Source organism: Ambystoma mexicanum, chromosome 6q (genome assembly GCF_040938575.1).
Source record: "Ambystoma mexicanum isolate Mex_15411 chromosome 6q, UKY_AmexF1_1, whole genome shotgun sequence".
Taxonomy (NCBI): domain Eukaryota; kingdom Metazoa; phylum Chordata; class Amphibia; order Caudata; family Ambystomatidae; genus Ambystoma; species Ambystoma mexicanum.
Genome location: NC_090937.1, coordinates 295,783,547 through 295,805,297, shown reverse-complemented (window position 1 = coordinate 295,805,297; position 21,751 = coordinate 295,783,547). Strand labels below are relative to the sequence as shown.

General features: G+C 47.8%; 2 long non-coding RNA genes across 2 annotated transcripts in view; one reads left to right on the top strand and one right to left on the bottom strand.

The window, feature by feature from the left end:
• Positions 1-10,721, bottom strand: part of LOC138515990 (uncharacterized) — a 36,182-nt gene extending 25,461 nt beyond the window's left edge. The window contains exon 1 of the long non-coding RNA XR_011282196.1: positions 10,047-10,721. This is a non-coding gene — a long non-coding RNA (uncharacterized lncRNA). The remainder of the gene's footprint in view (positions 1-10,046) is intronic.
• LOC138515989 (uncharacterized) lies at positions 549-13,908 on the top strand. The gene is made up of 3 exons (XR_011282195.1): positions 549-672; positions 4,288-4,350; positions 13,602-13,908. It is a non-coding gene; the product is annotated as an uncharacterized lncRNA (long non-coding RNA).
• The last annotated feature ends 7,843 nt before the right edge of the window (positions 13,909-21,751 follow it).

Sequence of the window (21,751 nt, the reverse complement as noted above, 5' to 3'; positions counted from 1 at the left end):
CTACTCTTCCTCCCCAGTAAGGCGGAAGAGGCGTCCCCCAGAGCCTGACTTCCAGTCGGGTTCCCAGGGGACGCATATAAGGTGGGAGCGGCAAGCAGTCAGTCTCTTTATCCCAGTGTTGCCAATTTAGCGACTTTCTCACTATATTTAGCGAGAAAGTACGCCCTCCTAGCGACGTTTTTGTTAAAAAGCAGCTAGCGACAAATCTAGCTACTTTTTTCAATTGGTTTGGAAACTTGCTCATTTATGCAAGTTTCCAAACCAATTGAAAAAAGTGTGGTCATTCTCACGTTTTCTGATGGGAGTAATGCAAAAACACAGTGAACTTAAAAGGGAGGTGTTTAGTGTTAATTATAGCAATTGTATTCTTCTTCAAGTAGCCAGCCCGCCCCCAGAAACGCTCTAGGGGAACTGTATGTTAAGGGGATGGACCTAAACAAAATGGTTAAAAGGGGAGGGGGCCACAGTAAAAGCCATACATCGTAGGGGGAAAGAGGAGGTAATTATGCCAATTAGGTAGTGACGTCATCTAGCTACTTCTGGCGACTTCTAGGGAAGCCAATAGCTACTTTCTTCACTGAGGAGTTGGCAACACTGCTTTATCCTGCAGCTCCCGCCGTTCTTGATCCTGCGTTCCTGATCATCTTCGTTTGGTGGCCATCCCATTCTAGGGTCAGTGAGTATGGGGAAAAGGGGGGGGGTGCACGCTCGTCGGTCGCCGTACCGGCAGCGCTATGATTTAGGTTTAGGATTTAGAGGTTTCGCCAAGCCTGGCCGGATTACGGGTTTTACCGCTTAGATGGACGCTGCGCTGCAGGGTGGAATTTGTCAGTAGGTCAGGCGGTGAATATGTTACTGATTGCGTTGCAAAGGTTTGTGGCCACCGTGCCAACGCACGGGTATTACGCACGTTTTGTTTCAAATTGGGTTTATGGGACGGCTAATGGCCGCCGCGCCACGTCAGTCCAGCAATACGAAATCTTTAAAATGGTAACTGTTTTTATGGTTTTCTGGCTGCAATTGTGCTGTTGCTCTCGTCGACTGAGCAGACCGCCGGCTCTGCGGGACAGGGAATGAATTATCCGTCACCATTATTTGTATTCTTTAGTTGTTTGTCGGCCGCCGTGCCGCGCAAACAAATGCTTTGATATGGGAAAGGGTGCAAGTTTGTGCATGAAGCCGGTTATATAGTGCAGTGGCAAAGTGTACAGCCGGCTGCCTGACGACTGTTCTATCTCCGAGGTCGGCTTTAATTCCTAAACTCAAGGAGGAGTCCAACGTTTCCCACTCGGTGGCATGAGTATTTGCATTTAATGTTCGTTGGCCGCCGCACCAAATGTACAGTTATTGGCTGGGATGGGTTTGCACATCCAATCGTGTCGCGTCATTCCAGACTGTGCTTTGTGAGTTTCGGGAAACACAAATCCCACAAGTTTACCATTCTGCACATTAATGTATTAATCTTGAAATGTTTTGCTTCAGGAGGGCAATGTTTATTGAAAGGGGCGGAAAGCGGCCTTTACGTTGTGCCGCATTGAGAATGATGTCCCCCCCTTCGTGTAATTATGGGAATGCTTTTGTCAGGTGGGAATTCGTTATACCGTATTTACCGTGTGGGTTGCTTGTTTTTACTGGTAATGCAGCATCAGTCCGTGTGGCGCAGATTGTTTTGTCACTTCAGTGCAGGTGTTTCTGGTTGTTAAGAAACAATTTGGGGGGAGGGTTGCTTTCAAGCAGCGTGCATCAGTACATCTGAAGCACGACGGACTTCGGTTCTAAGTGTGGCTTTATGCAGGCAATAGTTAACTATTTCTGTTTAATGTGCCTTTTCTGTTGTGCCGCATGGAGTATTATAGCGCCATGGCCGTGGGTTTGCATCATGTATTGGCTACTTTGTCATACTAATCTGGGGTGAAAAGACAGGGGGTGTTTTTTAAGTTTTCTCTTTGGCAATTTTAATGTATAATGTTTTGTTTCGTTTCCGGATTCCGCCGCTAGCACGTGTTTGCTCAGTACAGCCTGGGTGGGCACAAGGTCTTAGAATCATGCCAAGCTAGGTTGGGTTGCCGAGATGGACATGTGCTCGTGTGCGAAAGCTTCAGGCTCCAGAAAAAAATGCCTTTCAGCCATAATGGTGGCGCCGCACCTGCGAGGCATCCCTTCAAGCAGGAGATGCCCGTGGGCCGGTGCCACCATTATGGAGAAAACGTGAGGCCGCTGGAAGCTGAGGCCGTTTTCCTGGAGACTGAAACTCGTGGAGTTTCAGTCTTCAGGAAAACGGCCTCAGCTTCCAGGGGCCTCACCCCTTCAGCCTTAATGGTGACGCTGCCCCTTCCCAGCTGGCAAGGGGCAGCTCCACCATTAAGGCTGAATAGGCGAGGTCCTGTCCCCTGCCAGGCAAGCCTATAGAATATAAATGCAGAGATCAACACCCTCTCCTCCGATGGGGAGAGGGTGTTGATCACTACAAAAGGTTGCCTGGCAGGGGTGCCAGTAGCCCATTGAGCCGGGGCTCGTCATGGGGGCGTGGCCTAACGGGCCCGCAGGACCCCTGCAGTTAGGCCAGACCCCCTTGATGAGCCCTGGCTCATTTTGTTGTGCCAAAAAAAGAAAGAAAAAAAAAACGCCCGCGTGGGCAGCATTGCCTTTTACTCAGCTCTGGCACTGGTGTGTAAAGCACAATGCTCGCTACATGTACAACCGATTCCTTTCAGTTGTACATGTAGTGAGCATTGTGCATTACACATCAGTGCCAAAGCCGCAGGAAACGGCAAATGCTGCTGTCGCGGACGCTTTTTTTTTCTTTTTCTTTTTTACAGCGCGGTTCATGGGCTTGGGCGGCTGACTCTGGCCAAATCCCGAGATCCGGCTCCACATCTGGTGCCGGATCTCGGATCCGCCGAGAGCCGGCCCAATGACTAGCACTGGTGGTATATAAATTGTGCGGTTTCGTTTTGCATGTGCTGCAATTTAATGGCGCAGTACATGACCTGGTGTGGGATGGCGGCGCCAAACGCTGGAGTGTTCTTTTTCTTGGTTGGCTGCGGCTGCAGTATGCGTTGGTAACTGTGCTGGACTGGTCATTCTGCTGCTAGGCAGTATGGGCCACGTTATAAGTTGAGCATGCCACGCAGCAGCAGTGCATTAAATAATAAGTTTTGGTCTTGCGATGCTGGAGACCCGAGTTCTAATCCAATGTGCGTTATGTCTCGGGTATGTTTTAGGGGGCACAAGTAGGTAAGGCATGTGAGTTATTCACTAAGGCATCGTTGGACAATTAAAATGGAATCACGTGATTTTAAGGTCCCCACCGCTCGTGTGTCCATAGACTTCCATATGCGGCTGTTTCATGCGGTGCCACGAGGCGCGGTTATGGGTTATTTCCCGTTTTGGGCAGCGTAAGAGGCCCAATACCCCCATCAGTGCACCGGTAAACCCGCTTGGGGATAAGCTAAGACATTGTTGGCTATTATAAAATGTGATCATGTTGTTATTACTGTTAGCAGGCAGAACAGTCACTCAAGGGATAGGTATCCATGCAGGAAACCGGAGCCGAATCCTGCAACACTTGTATCTTTGTTGTTTTTCCATCGCACGTCAGGTCCATAGGGTCGCAGCTGGTGCGGTTTCATGGGGTGTGGCGATGTGCGTCAACAAGGGCTATGGGCGTTGGTAATGAACGTGTCTTGTGCTGCAATGTGCACTGGTAATAAGCATTTCATGCATGAATGGAGCTTTCTGCAAGGTAGGCGCTCCACATGTTTATTTATTGCAATCCGGTTTGGCCAGCTGGTGCGGCAAAGCACAGCTGCAGGAAATGTGTGTGGGGGAAAAATATTTGTCACGCACTCCAGGGGTTTAGGCATTACTTTCTGTTTTGTTGAACTTATATTTCTCACGCACTAGGTGTGCTTTCTGCTACGTGCAGGGAAAGGCATGCCTGATTTTAATATGTGCAGGGAAAGGATGGTATTTGCGTTGGAGGTATGGAGCGATTTCATGTTTTTAGGTGTTTTTTCACGTGTTTAGGGAAGATAAAGGATCCATTTCATGTGCCACCCGCTGACAAGGTAGCACAGCTTAATTGAATTTACACCTACTTCTCCCAGGAAGGGGTGGCAGGTATAAGGGAAGACAAATAGAGGCAAGTTTCCTGACTGACACAGGTCAGCATGCAGGCCAGGGGTACCATGCAAACAGTGCTCTTGGGGATATCAATGGCTCACCCTAATGGGAAATTTAAATACTAATTGATTTAACAGACATTTTCTTCTGTACTCAATGCAGGTCTCATAGTGAGCGAAACCATAAGCACGGAGTGTAATCTTTCCTGCAAAACGAAGAAAGGGGGTAAGGTGTACAGGCTAATGTTTGTCCCAATAATGTTCTAATTCAGAGGGGGGCTTCCTTCAAGGCATGCCTAGGTTTACTATGTGCAGGGATAATATTGTACTTCTGTGGAATTATGGAGCGATTTCTTGTTGCTAGCTGTTTTTATGCGTGTTTAGTACTGTGAAATGAACTGACACAAGGCAGCATGCAGACAGCGCTCTTGGTGAATTCAATGGCTCACCCTTAAGTTAATTTTGGAAAGGTGGCCCATAATTGAAAGGATCCTAGTGTGGGTTTGGCTCCAAATTTGTGAAATCCTCGTGAAGGGACTTCGTTGGTGTCATGGTCCTAGGGGGGTGCAGTGCATTAAATACTAAATTATTTAACTAGAAATGTTCTGTACTAAATGCAGGTCTCGTAGGGAGCAGAGCCATAAGCACGGAGTGTAATCTTTCCCGCAAAACGAAGAAAGTGGGTAAGGCGTACAGGCCAATGTTTGTCCCTGTAAATGTTCTGACAGTTCACCTGATAGGGTTAAGAGGTCAAACAGCCCCAGTAGTGCACCAGGAAGCCCGCTGGGTGTATTAATTTTCAGTTTTTGACCCATCTTTTAGGCCAGTATGTCTGTGGTGGGAGCACAGGGCCTATTCCACGCCATTGATGAGGTCCACAGCATCCCGGGTTCAAGCGAGGATGAGGTGACGGGTTCGCTAGTAGGTAATGGTGTGCCAACCGTGGCACTGACACCCACACTGGTGCAAATTATTCTGGCAAGCCAAGCGGTGGTGCCCCCCGGCGGGAAAATGCTGGGCAATGACAGATGTTTAGAAATGTGGTTGATGGTCAGGGGATGTGGGCGCATGCCCATTAGGGCGGACATGCCGCCTGTGGCAAGGAACATTTGTGAGCGTCCTGCAGGACCCACACCTAGCATTGCAATCAATGGTTCTGCTACCCCTGGACCCACCCCCTCAGCTGCCACTTTGAACCAGAGCGGCACATCCCCCGGGGCATGAAAGAGCGGGTATGGTCAAGAGAGTATTTTGACATACTTTGCCTGCTGTCAGTAGAGGATGCCAGGCCGCACTTAACACCTAGCACTAAGGAAAACAATATGAAGCAGAAAAAAATCACCCAGGACAGAGCATTGCTAATTGGGAAAAAGCGTTTGCTATATTCTCTGTGATAGTGATGGAAAAGTTCCCTGAGCACGGGCCAGGTTTGGCAAAATATAGGGAGATTATTGTCGGTGAGGCTAAGCAATATGGGCCCACAGGGTGGATTGATTATGATAGGCGTTTTAGGAAAATGATGTCGGATTGCCCAGATATGACCTGGGACCATAAGGATTTAGAAGGTTGGGTCTTTATGGGAGGAAAGCAGAGGACCAGCGCGGTTTGGACTGATTCTTACAAGGGAGTCAAGAGGACTCGTTACGGTAGGAAAGACCAGGGTGGAAGGGGTCGGCCCTTTCACAATAGCCCCTGGGGACTGGGACGGCAGGATTTGGGAGTTGGTAGCCACAACACACACGGAGCGCAAGAAGGGCGGAAGACAGGCGGCAACACATGCCGTTACTTCAACAAAGGTAACTGCACTTGGGGCCACAAGTGCAAATACAGTCATGAGGGTGAAAAACGTGGGGGGGCCATCTGCAGGTCAAATGCATTAAGTGCGAAGGTGGCAGGGGCCAGCATAAAGGACAATCACCGGCCTCATGCTGGATCCCCTCCTCCCCCCTGGTTACTAGTCCAAGGTTGTACAGCAAGGATTTACAAGTCAAGGGACACTCCCCGGTGAATTTGTCTAACTTGGATCATCTGAACTATTATCCAAGCATCATAAAGAGATTTGCTTCTCCAGGTTTTCACAGAGAGATTCTGCATTCCTTACGAGGGCACATTGACTTGCGGGTTGACAAAGAACTTACCCGCCGCTGCAATAGATCAGCCAGGTGAGGTTGGGACAAAGATAAGCAGGATCTGGAATTGGCCAAAATGTCCGGCCCCCCCTTTTTTCCATGCTCCACGTCACCAATTTATGGTGTCCCCACTGGGCATAGTTCCAAGGAAAGAACCTTAGCGTTTAATGCTGAATTAGCTGTAGATGTTTGCATAGTTCCTGCACCACTGGTGCACAGCATCCTTGGGGAGATGTTATGTCCCTCGCCATGTAGCGGTGCCGCCAGTTGCCAATATGGCCTGAGCTTCAGATGCATGCAGCTAACCTGTTTATCTTTGCTGTCAAGTTGGAGCACAGCGGGTTTATGGAGGTGTGGGTTCGGATTCCACTTCTGACATATCTGTAACAGTATTTTTAGTTGGTTTTTCAACTGTGGTTTTGGGGAGGTTCTCTGAGCCACAGCATTTATGGTAGGTTGGTTCTAACATTTGACCTTCAGGTATGAGGGGATTGTGGAATTCCAGGTCTTCAAGTAATGCCAGGCAAATATTTAACATCATTCAGATGCTGACTGGCCAGACATTCTTACATAGGCATAGTATGGCTGCTCTGCCCATAGCAACCTGGTGTTAAATGTACGTGGAGATGGGTCCTTTTCTCCTTAAGGTTGCTAGCTGGAGAAACTGAACTGCAATTTAAAAGTGTGAATAACAGCTTGTGATTATTTATTATCATAGGTAATTGAGATAATTGAGGATGTTAAGGACCACCTTGGTCTGGCCCCTGGAATATGGCCAGGAGCCAGGGACGTCATTTCACCAAAATGCCAGGGGTAGCGGAAGTGACATCACAATGCCACACCCCCAAGAGTGACATCACAGGAAGTGGTCATGTGAGCCCGCCCTGTGTGACATCACAGGAAGTGATGTCATTTGACCACACCCCCACGTGACATCACAGGAAGTGGCATCATAAAGCATTATCCCTCAGTACAGTAAGAAAAATATGGTTACGACATCACTGTATTGTGACATTTCATACAAGAATCGATCTGTTGCTACTGTAGGTATGGAGGTCATATGTCCAAACACCCCTGTGACATGCCTAGTGTTGAAATCCCATGTCTAACTTAGCATCACTTTTGCCAGGATATGTTAACATACAGCCTACACTTTCAAATGAGAGTGACATTTTTGGAAAAATAGATTACACAGCAGCAATAGATGCTTTTGTGGCAGCAACATCAAGCTTGAGCATATGTTTTTACCATAAACCTCATCACTCACTAATGTGCAATTTGCTGAGCGCACGATTGCGGCCAAGGACCACACACCTGTAATCACAGTTTTCACAGCTCTTGAAATCTTGCACCACCTCAGGGACCCACTCTTTAAGCAAACAAACACAGCACTCACCTCTAAGTGGAACAACAACCGTCACAATAGTGATATGTTGCAGTGGCTGAGGGCCACTTCAGTCCAATCTTACAACACAGTGGCATTTTTGTCCTCCAGACACAGCAGAGAGAGCGCGCAATGAGATGCCTCGAAGAAGCCTTCCCAGTGGAGCATAAACTTTAGCAGGAGGAGGCTTCAGGTGCGGGACCACAGCCCACCTCCAAACACATGCTCTCAGTCACCGCAACCTCAACCCCCTCCTTAGCCAGGAGCTCAGCTGCCCTTTCCTATTGAGCAGTAAACAGACCTCCAGCTGCCACCTCCTCGAAGTACATGAGGGCACATCACAAATCCCAACTCCGTTTTCATCTCAAGCCTCTGCCACCTGCCGCAAGCAGCACTGATGCAGGTTGGCCATTATTATCACACTGTAGGGGCAGAGTAGGGGAGCATCATGTCGAGGTACTTAACATGGGGCCTTGTTTTTCCCCAGACCCTTGCCTCTGTGTTCGTACACACACACAGACCCACCCATTCAGAAGCGAACTAACACAATCCGATGGACATAAAATTCACACATGTACTGTGTCACATGTGCAGACACAAGTCTTAGGTCTGACGCATGTAGCCTGGAGGAGGTGTGTGGGTGATATCAACTCGCTCACAGCCAAGGCCAGGATGGTGATGACCAGAAGCAGTTTCTGCCTGCAGCATTAATTGACCACATCCCAGCAAGTTGTACCGGTCCAAACATGGTCTCACTGGCAGAGAGCTGTAGTTAGGCCAGCTCTTGGGTGACAGCCGGCCAAACATGTGCTCACTCCAGAGAACCATGTGTAGCCTGCAGGCCACAGGGACGCTGCCCACCAGCACAACAACCACGAGCCACCAGGGGACACCACCGCTCCCATATCGGGCAACTGCGTTCCTGGCACTCAGCTTCAGCTGCAGAGATAGCTCAGTGGGTTAATGGACCGATTACCTGGGTCTGGGTTCAAGCTGCAGGTCGTGTGGCCAATAAGATAGCTCACTGGGCAATGCGTCTGCTGCAGAGATCTGGGCATAAAGCCACAGGTTTCAGTTGCAACAGGGCAAACTGAGCTTTTCATCTGTGCAGGTGGATAAAAGGAGTGCCACTGATGTGATATAGCGACACCCGTCATTTGCAGCCCAGGGGAATGGCAAGCATGCGGGAAATGGGCTAGATAAATCTATCGCCATTTATGAACAGAAGCCAGGGCGTGCGTTCAAGGCATAGATTGGAAGCAAGGGGAATATGCATGCACACATCCGAGACAAGACTCAGGGCAGAAGGGACCGTGCACACAGGAGACATGAAGGCACGGGAAGCACCCACCCACATCAGAAACAATGCACAATGGCTGCTACATACAGGCAAGGGACATGGCGAAACCAAACCCACAGAAGAAAGAACGACAAAAACACAGGACAGCAGAGAGTGCTCGGATTTCAATCTAGTAGCGACATTCAGCACTATCAGGGCAGCAGTAAAATATTGCACATTTCAAAGCGGAGACGTCAACCTGAAATCAGGGGCTTATGAATTCCAACAACCCTATGGAACTAACTCTTTAGGATAATAATGAAGAAAGGCGGTGTCTGTCCTGCCAGTATTCAAACCAGACTGAAGAAGACAGACCTCTCTGCAGCAGGCACTTTAACCCACTGAGCTATCTGGACGAGAGAGCCGCCTGTTTGCTGCTGCAGATCAATACCCAATGGTCGTCATTGGGAGCTTAGCTTGTAGTTTCAGCTGCGAGAGCAGTTGGGATACTAATGGGAAGTGAACTGTGCATAAAAAGTGTTTGGACAAACAGCCTAATCAAATCAATCGCCTGGCTTTCTGCAAGCTGCACGCTGTGAACACAGAGAATATGCGTCTATCCAATGGAGAAGAAAGCAACAAGAAGTACCTTTGGAATATCTAGCACACACGTGCAGCGCATTCTACACCATGCACAATGGTATTCATTTGGCCGATGACGAGTTACCTCATATCACTATTGTGACGGTTGTTGTGGCTCTTAGGAACAAGGTCACATAAGGTCATCCATTTCAATCATTTAACTGTGCACAATGCACGAAAGGTAAACCCACTGATGCGGAATGTCAAATTGCCCACATTGGAGAGCATGCGCCGTGATGGGCAAGTGTGCACAGAGGCTAGAGGCAATTCAGCTTGTATTGTCAGTCTAGCCCAGTCTCTTGAACATTTTCTCACCCCTCGCTCAATGCTTTTGGAAATAACAAAAATAGAATTCATGCTTGTAGAAATAGAAGCTGGCCTAAAGTGCAATTTCAACATATTTACAAAGCTAATTTGTGGGGCTCACAGGGTTCAGCCCGTAAAACATGCACGGAAAGTTGGAAACATTAAGTAGTAAAGCTTCTTACCTGCCTAGACCTGCATCTTGTGACTGAAAGTGGAAATGTAGGAGACGGTACACTTTTTTTCTCCTTCACTTTACTCAGGTTCGGCCAATGATTAGGAACTTAGCAAGGCCCGGGTAGGCCATGCATTATTACTGACACTCAGACGGTCGCAGGAGCCAGAGGAGAGCAATTTAGTTAAAAAAAAGTACGAGCACACAGCTCAGCTCACACATCCGGGCCAGCCACAGGCGGGCAGCCCCACCCCCACCATTTGTTTTTGTTCTACTTTGACACTCTGTGAGAGAGTGCTTGAGGCCAGCATTGCATCCTGGCTGGCGGCGCCGCGTCGCCGGCAGATCATGGGCCTGTGCAAGCGAATGGAATGGGCCCAATTCACAGAACATTTGCCAATGGTGTTTTGCCATTTGAAAACGCTTCTGTGAATTAGGCCCTGTGTCTGCCACTCTGCTACTCTGCGCCAGTGCTTTGCTTATCATGCAGCATTCATCAAAGGAAAACTTTGTTTGATGAATGCTGCATACAAAAACCGGCCCCAGGGGTGGCTCATAAAACTGTCCCATTCAGAATCCAAGGTCAATTTTGTTCGGCCACGGTAGGGCCAATCCAACCCTGGAGGAGGGCTCATTAGCTCCAGAGAGTTAATTTATAAATAATGGTGGTTGAGGCTGGCCTGGCTGGGCGCTAACTATCTCTCGATTTCACATGTGTGTGGGGTCAGGGAGGGACTCTGCAATATTGTAGCAGTCTGGGCCTGGGCAAACCCTGCCTCCAGTCCCAGGCTCGTCGCTAACTGCAACAGAAGCCAGCCCTATGCCACCCTTGCGCTCGCATTGCAAAGTCATCTTGCAAAGTAGCTCCCCCGCACCCCATCATTCCAACAAGGTAACGGTTGTTCAGCTGAGTCTGACACTCGACCGGGCCGGAGAGAGAGACACATAATGCGTCTTCTCTCCAGCCCAGCCCCAAATGGGGCTCAGCCCTGAATGAGTTCTCCTGATGGGGGCCTGGGACCGGGCCCCAGAGTCCCCATGTACTCAGCACCCCTGAGTGACAGCCCCCAAAATCAGAAAGGTGCGAGGCTGGTGTCGGTGTGAGTTCTGCCTGGATGGCCACGGCTCTGCAGGCCGCAGGCAGGTGCACTGACCCATGAGCAGCACGCCACACGACAAGGAGACAAGGACCCACCCAGCAGAGCACACTACCCACTCCCGCTCTGTTCTGCTCTCACGCCTACCTTCTTTCAGAGCTAGAGGGATGAAAACCAGCAGTGATGCACACGAGTCACACGTGCTGTTGCTGTGCGCAAGGCGAGGTGGAGGAACCCACATGCGGCACCGTGCTTGCTGTGGTGGCCACGCCCCCTCAGAGGTCGCAAGAGATTGGCAGAGGTCGCCAGCCAATCGGCAGAGGTCGCTCATGCGACCTCTGGCGACCCCCAAATGACGTCCCTGCCAGGAGCGTGGCATAAAGATACTGACAGCTTGGTAAGCAATGGGACACTCCCACAAGGGACATGCCATGGTAAGACTTGATGGTGGCTTACGTTCCCTGACAATTTGAAACTCTGGTTTGTGCGCAAGTTAAGGGTCTGGCCATTTACACGGCATTGGGACCTTGAAAGGTTTGGTAGCTGGACACTTCCCACAATGTACATACATATCTTAAAACTGGGTGATGGCATAAGCACCCCCTTGATAATTGAAAGGGTGGCTTAAGTGCAAGAAAAGGGTACGGCCAGGAACGTCCCATAACTGCCCCGTTAAGTTGGGAAAGGTAAGCTGTGGATACTCAGGCAAGGTACATGCCGTGGTAAGGCTTCCAGTGATGTGCACGTTCCTTGAGAGTTTAAATTATGCAGCAACTTGTAGATCTTACAGCAAACGGGCAAGGGTTGGTAAGATGCGGGATTCCCACAAGACACATGTATTATGGGGAGACTTGGATGATGGCGTGCACGCACTGATAAAACATGCACTGATAGGTAAGAATTGTAGTGAAGTACAACTGGTATGTCCGGCCAGCAAATACAGCACTATGACCACATAAGGTGGTCAAGCCGGTGACACTGCCATAAGGTACACGCATATGGTAAGACCTGATGATGGCGCAAGTGCACTGATAATGGAAATTACAGAGATGTGCCATTTGAGGGTCTGGACTAACAGACCTGGACACTGTGCCAGGGTCGGGTGGGCCACATTGGCCTTCAATGGTACCAGTGACGAGTAGTCTTGGGCCACCGGGGACTAGGGATGATGTAGTCCCCGGCCACCGGCAAGTGTTACGGGGCACTTATCGTGCCGGAGCAGATTTCCAGAAGCAGCAGAGTGAAATCAGGTTACAGGGTGGGCCCAGTATGGCCCAGTCCAAGCCCCCCCTATTATGGGGGGATTATCTAAGTGAACATTGGAATCGGAGGTGGAGTAGATGCCACCCGCAGGCAGCTGGGCCTCGGAGGTGGAGCATGTGGCACCCACAGGCAGCTGGGCACTTCTGCTGCCAGGACTGATCTCCAGGTGTCTTCTAAGTGAAATTATGGTACAGCCTTAGGAGACAGCGGCCTTAGAACTGGATGACTTGGAAGTTGGGATGAAGTAGATGAGAGGTTTAAGGTGTGAGTAAATGGGTCAGGAGAGATTTAGGACAATAGGAGCAAAGGTATGGGGGCATGGTGGGCAGTGAAAGCCACCCCCAAAGCGTGGCGGGGTATCAGGGCGGTCCTAGCCAATAAGGGAGTTTCACGCTGCAGCTTCGGCAGCAGCGGCTCAGGATTGGCCGGGCTCGAGCCAAATCCATTGACTCCTTGTCACTGCTCCAAAGTGCCCTACTGGTAGTAAGCAGTGTTGGCCTGGTAATAACCAGAAGCGTGTTCAGCTTGTGCCTTTGGCAGGTAGGGTGACACGGTTCACCCTTACCTGAGTGTAATTTAATGTGTGGCTTGGACCGTCTCAAGTTTATTGTTAGCTCCAAATAAACTGTGACCTTGTATATTCCAAATAACCTTACAAAAGTTGTCTGTTGTTATTCCATGATGTGTGTGTGTGATATTCTGGCCACAGGAGGTGGGGGCGACCAATAGGGATCTCCCCGCTAAGAGGCGGACCAGCCCACGCAGGGGGTGCTAGAAGGACAGCCTACATAGCGGGCTGTCCCCTCTGGCTGCCACCTTCCGGGAAGTGGCCAACCTCTACTCTTCCTCCCCAGTGAGGCAGAAGAGGCGTCCCCCAGGGCCTGACTTCCGGTCGGGTTCCCGTGGGACGCATATAAGGCGGGAGCGGCAGGCAGTCAGTCTCTTTATCCTGCAGCTCCCGCCCTTCTTGATCTCCACCCACACCCTGTTTTTTGGAAGTAATCAACTCAATTGGGAAAAGAGTTAAGTAGTGGAGTGAATAGTAGCGTGAGTTTAATGCAGTAAAAATGGTTTCTATGACATGGTGAGGTGTTCGTATCACCATAAGAGTCTGGTAGACATAGTAGTAAGTACAAAGAATAGATACAGTATAATGGTAATGTGTTGTGGTATGTTGTGTCTAATTTTCCTATTTTCTGTTACAGGCGGAGTATCGGGGCGGTCCTAGCCAATAAGGGAGTTTCACGCTGCAGCTTCAGCGGCAGCGGCTCAGGATTGGCCGGACTTGAGCCAAATCCATTGACGTGCACTGACTCCTTGTCAGTGCTCCAAAGTGTCCTACTGGTAGTAACAGGTGTTGGCCTGGTAGTAGCCAGAGCATGTTCAGCTTGTGCCTTTGGCAGGTAGGGTGACACGGTTCACCCTTACCTGAGTGTAATGTAATGTGTGGCTGGGACTGTCCCAAGTTTATTGTTTGCTCCAAATAAACTGTGACCTTGTATATTCCAAATACCTTACAAAAGTTGTCTGTTGTTATTCCATGATGTGTGTGTGTGATATTCTAGCCACAGGAGGTGGGGGCGACCAATGGGGACCTCCCCGCTATGCCGATGCACTTCAGTCACTTCCGGATTTTGCTGTACTAAGACAGACAACGTAACTAAACGCTCCCCTGCAATTCATGTGCTGTGAGCAGTTCTTCCAATTCCCCCTGAATGCTGACATGGGGGCCCCCCAGGGTTATAGGTCAAATGTTCGAATCAAAAAGGTCGAATGACAAAAGGGTCGAATCAAAACGACCAAAAAAAAGGTCGAATATTATACATGCAGCAGGTGCAAGTGGATCTAGGTCACCTGGCCTAAGCCCCGCCCACCTGGTGCCTTCCTGCCTACTGCTCTTTTTCACCACTTAGCAAGCCCCGCCCACCTGGTGCCTTCCTGTTTGCCGCTCGTTTTCCCTACTTAAGGAGCCCTCCAGCCTCTTTTCCTTTACAGATGGGGAGCAGGTGCAAGTGGATCTAGGTCACATGGCCTAAGCCCCGCCCACCTGGTGCCTTCCTGTTTGCCACTCTCTTTCACCACTTAGCAAGCCCTGCCCACCTGGTGCCTTCCTGTTTGCTGCTCTTTTTCACCACTTAGCAAGCCCCGCCCACCTGGTTCCTTCCTGTTTGCCGCTCTTTTTCACCACTCAGCAAGCCCGTCCACCTGGTGCCTTCCTGTTTGCTGCTCCTTTTTCCTACTTAAGGAGCCCTCCAGCCTCTTTCCTTTGCAGATAGGGAGCAGGTGCAAGTGGATCTAGGTCACCTGGCCTAAGCCCCGCCTACCTGGTGCCTTCCTGTTTGCTGCTCTTTTTCACCACTCAGCAAGCCCCGCCCACCTGGTGCCCTCCTGTTTGATGCTCTTTTTCACCACTTAGCAAGCACCACCCACCTTCTTAGCCCTGCCTCTTCCTTCCTGCTCCTAACAATTAGATCAAGGGCGTCTCTCGCCCGGGCGTCCTAAGCGAAGGGCAGACGGAGAAAAGGGGAATTCCTGTTTGGACCAGGAGGACCCAGGGCCCGACCCCCTGCTCAGACAGCAGGTAGGAATGCACCAACATGTGTTACTCCCTCTGGTCCCCCCATGATGTTCCCATGTGCCCCCCATTCTCGCACACAGATGTTGTCTGTTTTGCTTGATTCTTCTACCCTACTCCCCCCTCACCCCACTCAAGCCTACTTCTGCAGGAGTCTGTCCTGATACATTCTGGTTTCACCATCACCGTCTTGTGGACAAAGCTGGATTTGACTTTTATGGACTTCATTCATGGTGCGTCACCCTTTCTCAACTCTCATGCTGAACTTCTTTTGCATCTTGTACTCATGGTGGCCCTGAATCATGCTGTTCCCATCTTCATCTTGTATCCTGGCTTGCAACATTTTGTGTTACTACTGACTTCTGCAATTGTATTCACTCTCCCCTCTTGCTTCTTCAGCTCTTTTGACTGCTAACTCTCTGTTCTCTCCTCCTTTCCCTTCTCCCTGTTCCTATCTCCTCCCCTTACTTTCTTCTATGCACTTACTCTATCAGAATTGTCCCTGGACCTAGTATGATAGCAACCTTGTCTGTCTCCTCCTCCCTCCCCTTACTGGTTTTTTCCTCCCCAACCCCCCTCCAGCACTATCTGAAATGTCGTCAGGCCTAATATGATAGTCGCTTGTTTTGTTCCTCCCCTACCTTTCTGCACCCCTCTCCCTCACCTCTTGTTTTTTTTCCGGCTCTACCAGAAATGTCGTCAGGCCTAGTACGGTAGTCGCCTGTCTGTTTCCATTTCCTTCCCACTCTCCCCCTCCCTTCCTTATCTATGTTTTAGCTCTTGCACTATCTGAAATGTCATCAGGCCGAGTACGATAGTTAATTTCACATCCTTACTGTTCATGGCCTGTAAGAATGTCATTGTTTTTTCCCTTGTTCCCTCCCTTGCCTTGAAGCGCTTTGAAACACATTGTGTATAGGCGCTATATAAATAAACTATCATATCATATCATATACTAAAGCAAGAAAAAAATATATACATTTAAAAAAAAAATGTGACCCTTTGTTTTCGGTCGTTTTGACTCGACCCTTTTGTCATTCGACCTTTTTGATTCGAACATTTGACCGGACACCGCCCCCCAGCTATTGCATTGCTTGGATCCGGGGACACACAGCGCTAATCCCTCAATTTCCAGTGCTGCCCACACACTGCTTTGTCAGTGTCAGCTTACTCATTCCTCTCTGGGAGGCGCCCACAGCTTTGTCAACGCACCTCTCCTATCGCTATCGGTGGCTCTCACCCAGGCTACCCTCCGCAGATCTGCCATTTTACTCAACAGCTTCTGCCAGCACGTGCCCACAGTGCAGAACTCCAGTCATTAGTGCACAATAGGATCAGTGTCCTGTTATTTGCCTAGTGCGCAATACCAAGGGGGAGTTTGCATCGAATTGCTCGCAACTCTGAGAGATGAGAAGAAAGAGGAACAAAGGGATACATGGCATTGCCTGCGAATGCACAAGTTTAGTCAAACGGGGATGCCAGGTTTTGCACGTGATCTGTGCACATGCATATAATTTCCATGTGGGAAATATACCTTTTACCATGCTGATGAAAAACCAGGCTGATTTTATAGTGCACATATACGTGAATTAAAGACTTTTTTTTTTAAAAAAAGCTATAAATACCTATTTCGATGTTAATGTTAAATGTATTTGTACCGCGCACCGTCACCAACAGAATTGGTCCCCAGGTGCTCAAAAGAAGCTTTGCAACTGATTTTCGTGAGGGGCATAATGTAAATGGAAGGCGTAAAAGCGTTTACCCCTTCTATCCACGCCACGCCCCATTTTCAATCATGTGTATGGCGGAGAGGAGAGGCAGAACGCAACTTGAATTTCCATTGCTCCCTTCTCCCAGCATTTGCACCAGCATGGATTTTCATGCCTGCGCAAATGCTGTGGATCCCTATCGGGTATGTGGGCTTTATGCACCAGCAAAAAGGAGGAGGACCCCATAGGCATCCTTGTAAATGCTACATGGCAGGGAGCGTTTTCCTCAATTTACGCAGCAAAATGGCCCTGTACAAATGGCCAAAATTCATTGGCAGGACTCGCCTAAGTCATGGTGACCCGATGTCCCGGTTTTAGCGGCACTGTCCCGGAATTTTGAGCTCTGTCCCCCTTTGTCAAGTTTATGTTTCCATTGGAAACTGCAGCAGTCCCGGTTTTTGGTAAGAAGTCTAACAAGCTACATTTTACAACTTAAGATAGTGTTCGTTTCCAATAAATTAGTGATACATTAATTATATGTCTTTATTTTAACAATACCACTTAAACCCCCTTATCCTCCAACAGCTACTGAAGTGTGGTGCCTTGGCAGCCACTTTCAAGAGTTAGTCCTACTTTTATTTTAGTTGCACTGTCCCAGTTGTTGTGGGAATCTGGTGTGGTCGGCGCTGCGTATCAGGTTTATGAGTAGTCTCAGATACTTGACAATGATGAGTCACAATAAATAAAGAAAGAGCACTCTCGCTCCACGTTTTTATCATTGGGTCTTTATTGTTGCTCGACGTGCTGACACATGTTTCAACCCCACGAGGGTCTTTATCGAGGCTGTAGTGTTTTTAATTCATACCACATTTGAGAAGATTGGTAATTGGTCTCAGGTGCATTCGGTGCAAAGTACAAGAAAGCCCACTTTGTGCATAGAATGTGAACTTTTGCAAGGTGATTGTGTTTTGTGAACTGTAAGTGAGGTGACATGCATATATTTATGAGACCAATTAGGTGAGGCAAGGTTTACATGTGCATGCATTTTGTTTGTACAATTAAGCATATACATTCACAATTGCATATCATTGGTAATATTTACATCATGTTAGGGAAATACCAAGCATTGGTAGGTTATGAAGGTGCAACAAGAGAGAAAAGAGAACAGCGAATTTGAGTTAGTGTCAGAGTTATAGTTAGTAATACTCTTGTAAATTGGAGCATATCTGTTACCCCAGGATAAAGCTCACCAAGGTTGTGTTTCTTAATGGCCTGATAGGTGCGGTTTGTGTGTGTGCACAGAGCACTGTGAGCATGTGAACACCAAGAGTTGGAAAGGTGCTTGATGCATTAGTAACCATGCATAGGTTGCTCACATGTCATGCATGTGATCTTTTAATTTCCGAAACAGGTGCCAATTCACAGGATATTTTTTAAAAGAAAGGTAGAATGCAGAGGATGCCATTTACAAAAGAGAAAAATTATTTATTTAATTATTATAAAAATGTTGAATAAATCAAAGAACAACAATTTGATTCAGGAGAATCAAAAACTATTTTCTTTAAGATCCACAATGGGCATAATGCCTCAATCTGAACAGACACATCTGCATTCGTCACACTCACACAGATAAAACATTTTTTTTAAAAAAACATCACAGTTAGTAATGATTTTTCTTCGCTCCCTGGAGTGGATATTAGTTAATTTTCATGATCCCTTTCCAGTCATTTGGAACAAGACTGACCGGTTTTGACGTATTAAGGGCAATTTAACCACGTCCTCATCAGGGAACACATAAAAGTCCCAAAACATTAATATATAAAATAGATCATAACCCTGCATAAAACATATATACTACAAACATTTATACCACATGGATGACAATTATGAACCTTAATCCATGTGCTCAGGAACAGCTAGTGCACTACAGGAGTACCTGCGAAAACCTAAAGTGCCACAAGAACCAAGCCGTGCCCCACAGAGTAATCACATGGCTAACAGTTGACCCAACACCACATCCTGTTTGTGTGAGCTCACCCTGACCATTTAATGAAGACATTTATTTTAGTGAAGAAGAATTTACCCAGCATGAGGGGCTTCTGTTTTCAATCGTGGATATGTCACCGAGACAGTAGATCCGATGCCACCTAGCCAAAGAAAACCATCATTGGCCCTTTGCAGTATATTAGTAATTGGTATTTATAGTTGTAGTAGTGTTAAAGGACTCACCATAAGTTTTGAATTGCTGGCATGTGTGTTTTCAATTTACACAGTAACCAGGACTGCTACTCCTAAGCTGAACTGGATAGCCATGCAGTGTTGGAAGCACACGGGAGCATTTAGGTCTGTCTAAATGAAATGGAGCTTGTTAATTATTTAGTTGACTTAATAAATGTCTATTATATTTTATTATCTGACTTGTTGCCCACCTCATGGAGGTCCTATATTCACACAGGTCCTACCGAGGGTCAACTATAATTATAGTGTTGTGCCATACCGAGCAGTCACCTATACAGATTCTCGCTATCCATTAACTTTTTCCAGCATGAAACTTTTTTTAGTATTTTTCTTCTGTTACATGCATTATCTTTGTAATGCTCATTATGTTGTACGAAGCAAAGTTTCAAATGTCAGCTGACGGGCCAAACATATACAGTAGAGCCCAATGGACATAAACGCTCCTTATATTCCAAGCTGTGGAGTTACAACTACTAACCAGCGGCGCGGCCATAGACCACTGAGCTCAATGTTCAATGAGTGTACATGGGATGCCATAGAAGACAATCCTGATATGCCACCACTTGAAGGAGATGATGAGGAAAAGGCAGAGACCTCTACAGGGCAGGACACCACCACAGTGGAAATTGGTGAGGAGCACAGGCCTGTCGGGGTCTGTAAAGACCACCATCTCTAGCTGAAGGCAACAATGTGCCTGCCAATCCTTCAGCATTCTCACACCTACTGAGAGGGCCACGCACCAACAGGCCACATTCCACAACCTATAGCTCCTGGTCGGACAGAACGCGGCAGCCTCAGCTTGCCATACGAACGCAGCTAGCCTCCTTGCGCTCAACCGTGGGTGAGGGATTACAGGGATTGAGCAGAAAAGGCAGCACTAGTGAACTGCACACTAGCCCGATGAGAACTGACCCCAAGCAGATCAGAATTCAGATGAGGCAGCAAGCAGAGAGCATTTCTGCCACTAACCGCTTGGCATCTGCCCTGGAGGTATATATGTAGCTGTGCGGACAAATGCCTCCCCCGGGATCTCTAGTCCCACTGCCTCATCCAGTGACACTCATGGCCAGCTAGTACAGCCCACTCTTGCGACACCACCTGCACTGGAACCCTGCCCAGTCAAGGCCTGCACTCAGGTGTAGCTTACGCAGAACACATAAGTGACAGTTTTGTGGCCAGGTGCTTTTCCTTTGATTTTATTTAGCACGTTTGTAGGGACAGGGAGACTAGAGTGGCATTTTTTTTTAATGACTGCATATAGAATGTTTGATATTAAGTTTGCAATATATATTTTTTAAGCAGTTGTGTGATGGGTCCTCATAACGGGTCTTGTATTTTTGAGAGTTGTACTTCTTTGCTGGTAGGTTATGAGCGTGTGCACTTTCTTAGTGGCTGTTGGATTTCGGGTTATGTTTGTTGGTTATATGACAAGCCTTGCAATGAGATGTGTGCTTTAGTGTGGAATGTCATGCCCTCCCATCACAGGCAAGGATGGGTCTCCCGCCCCCTCTCAGAGGACAGCCTGTACTACATGGACTGTCAAAAGGCGACTGCACGTGGTCAGCTCATCATTCTGGTGTATGTGTGCATAGTCATTTAACCCCTTGCCCTCGTCCTGCTACTTCTCTGTTTATGCTGTTGCATCATACCTTTCGCATGAGTCATTTATTATTCTGTCTGAATATTTGTGCAATTTTAGGCAACTGTCTAACAGGGACGTCATTTGGGGGGTCACCAGGGGTCTCACCTGCGACCCCTGATGTCTCCCTTGCTATGCCTGTGATCTCCCTTGCTACCCCTAAAAATATACATTTGTATTTCTTTTTTAAATTGAAGCTCCTGGGCTGTGGCCAGTGCCATATGGCTCTTTCTTTTCTGAAATGGCTTTCTTTCTTGTTCAGGCCTCTTAAAAAACAGCCGGTTCCACGAGCTTTGAGCAGTGACACTAAATAAGTAAGAAAAGGAAGAACAAATAATGTGTCTTTCTGGAATTCTATACAATAATTGCTAGACTCATTAAATGTTTATTTCGGGCACACTTCAGGGGGTGAGTCACTGATTTAGTCTGTTCTTAAACACCTCAAATTCACAATGCAGACAAAAAACGTCCAAAACGCATTTAAAGTAGAATAACCATCCATTTCGGACTATGAATTTTGCCTTTTGCAAGTTGCAGTTATAGCATGTTTATAGGATGTTTTTTTCTGTCGTCGTATCTTTTACGATCATCACAAGACATTCCATCTCAGTGTCCTCGGTCAGTTGACAATATCCTTGTGCCTAAAAGCTTGTGCAAATGAGATTGCGCATTTTTGGGTGCAAGTCACGTTTCTGGGTTTTGAGAATTAGGTTTTTGGTGCGTTTTTGGCCACTTTTTGTGGACACTCCCCTCTTGCATGCGTAATCTGATTGATTTACATGTTTTCCTCCCACTTTGCGCATCTTCATAGCACATTTTGCTCCTCTTTTCTAAAGTTATGTATCTCTGTGAATTATGCACATCTACTTCTGGTGCATTTGCAGTGCATTTGTGGCGCATCTCAGATTTGCCCACTTTTCTTTATTTTTGAGACACTGGTGCACTGTGCTTAATGTTGCATCTGTTTGGGGCGGTATGAAAGTGACAATCCAAGGTATCCTCATGAGCCATTCTACTAATAAAGGGGAGCAAACGAAAATTCTGCATCTGTGAGACACACGTGGGAGAGTGCAGTGCGTGTTAAAAAGAGAATCAAAAGATATAAATCTGACACGAAAAGTAACCAAGTACAACTCTGACTCCTTCCATCACAAAAAGGCAGAAAATACCCTCTTGAGACTTTGTCAATACATT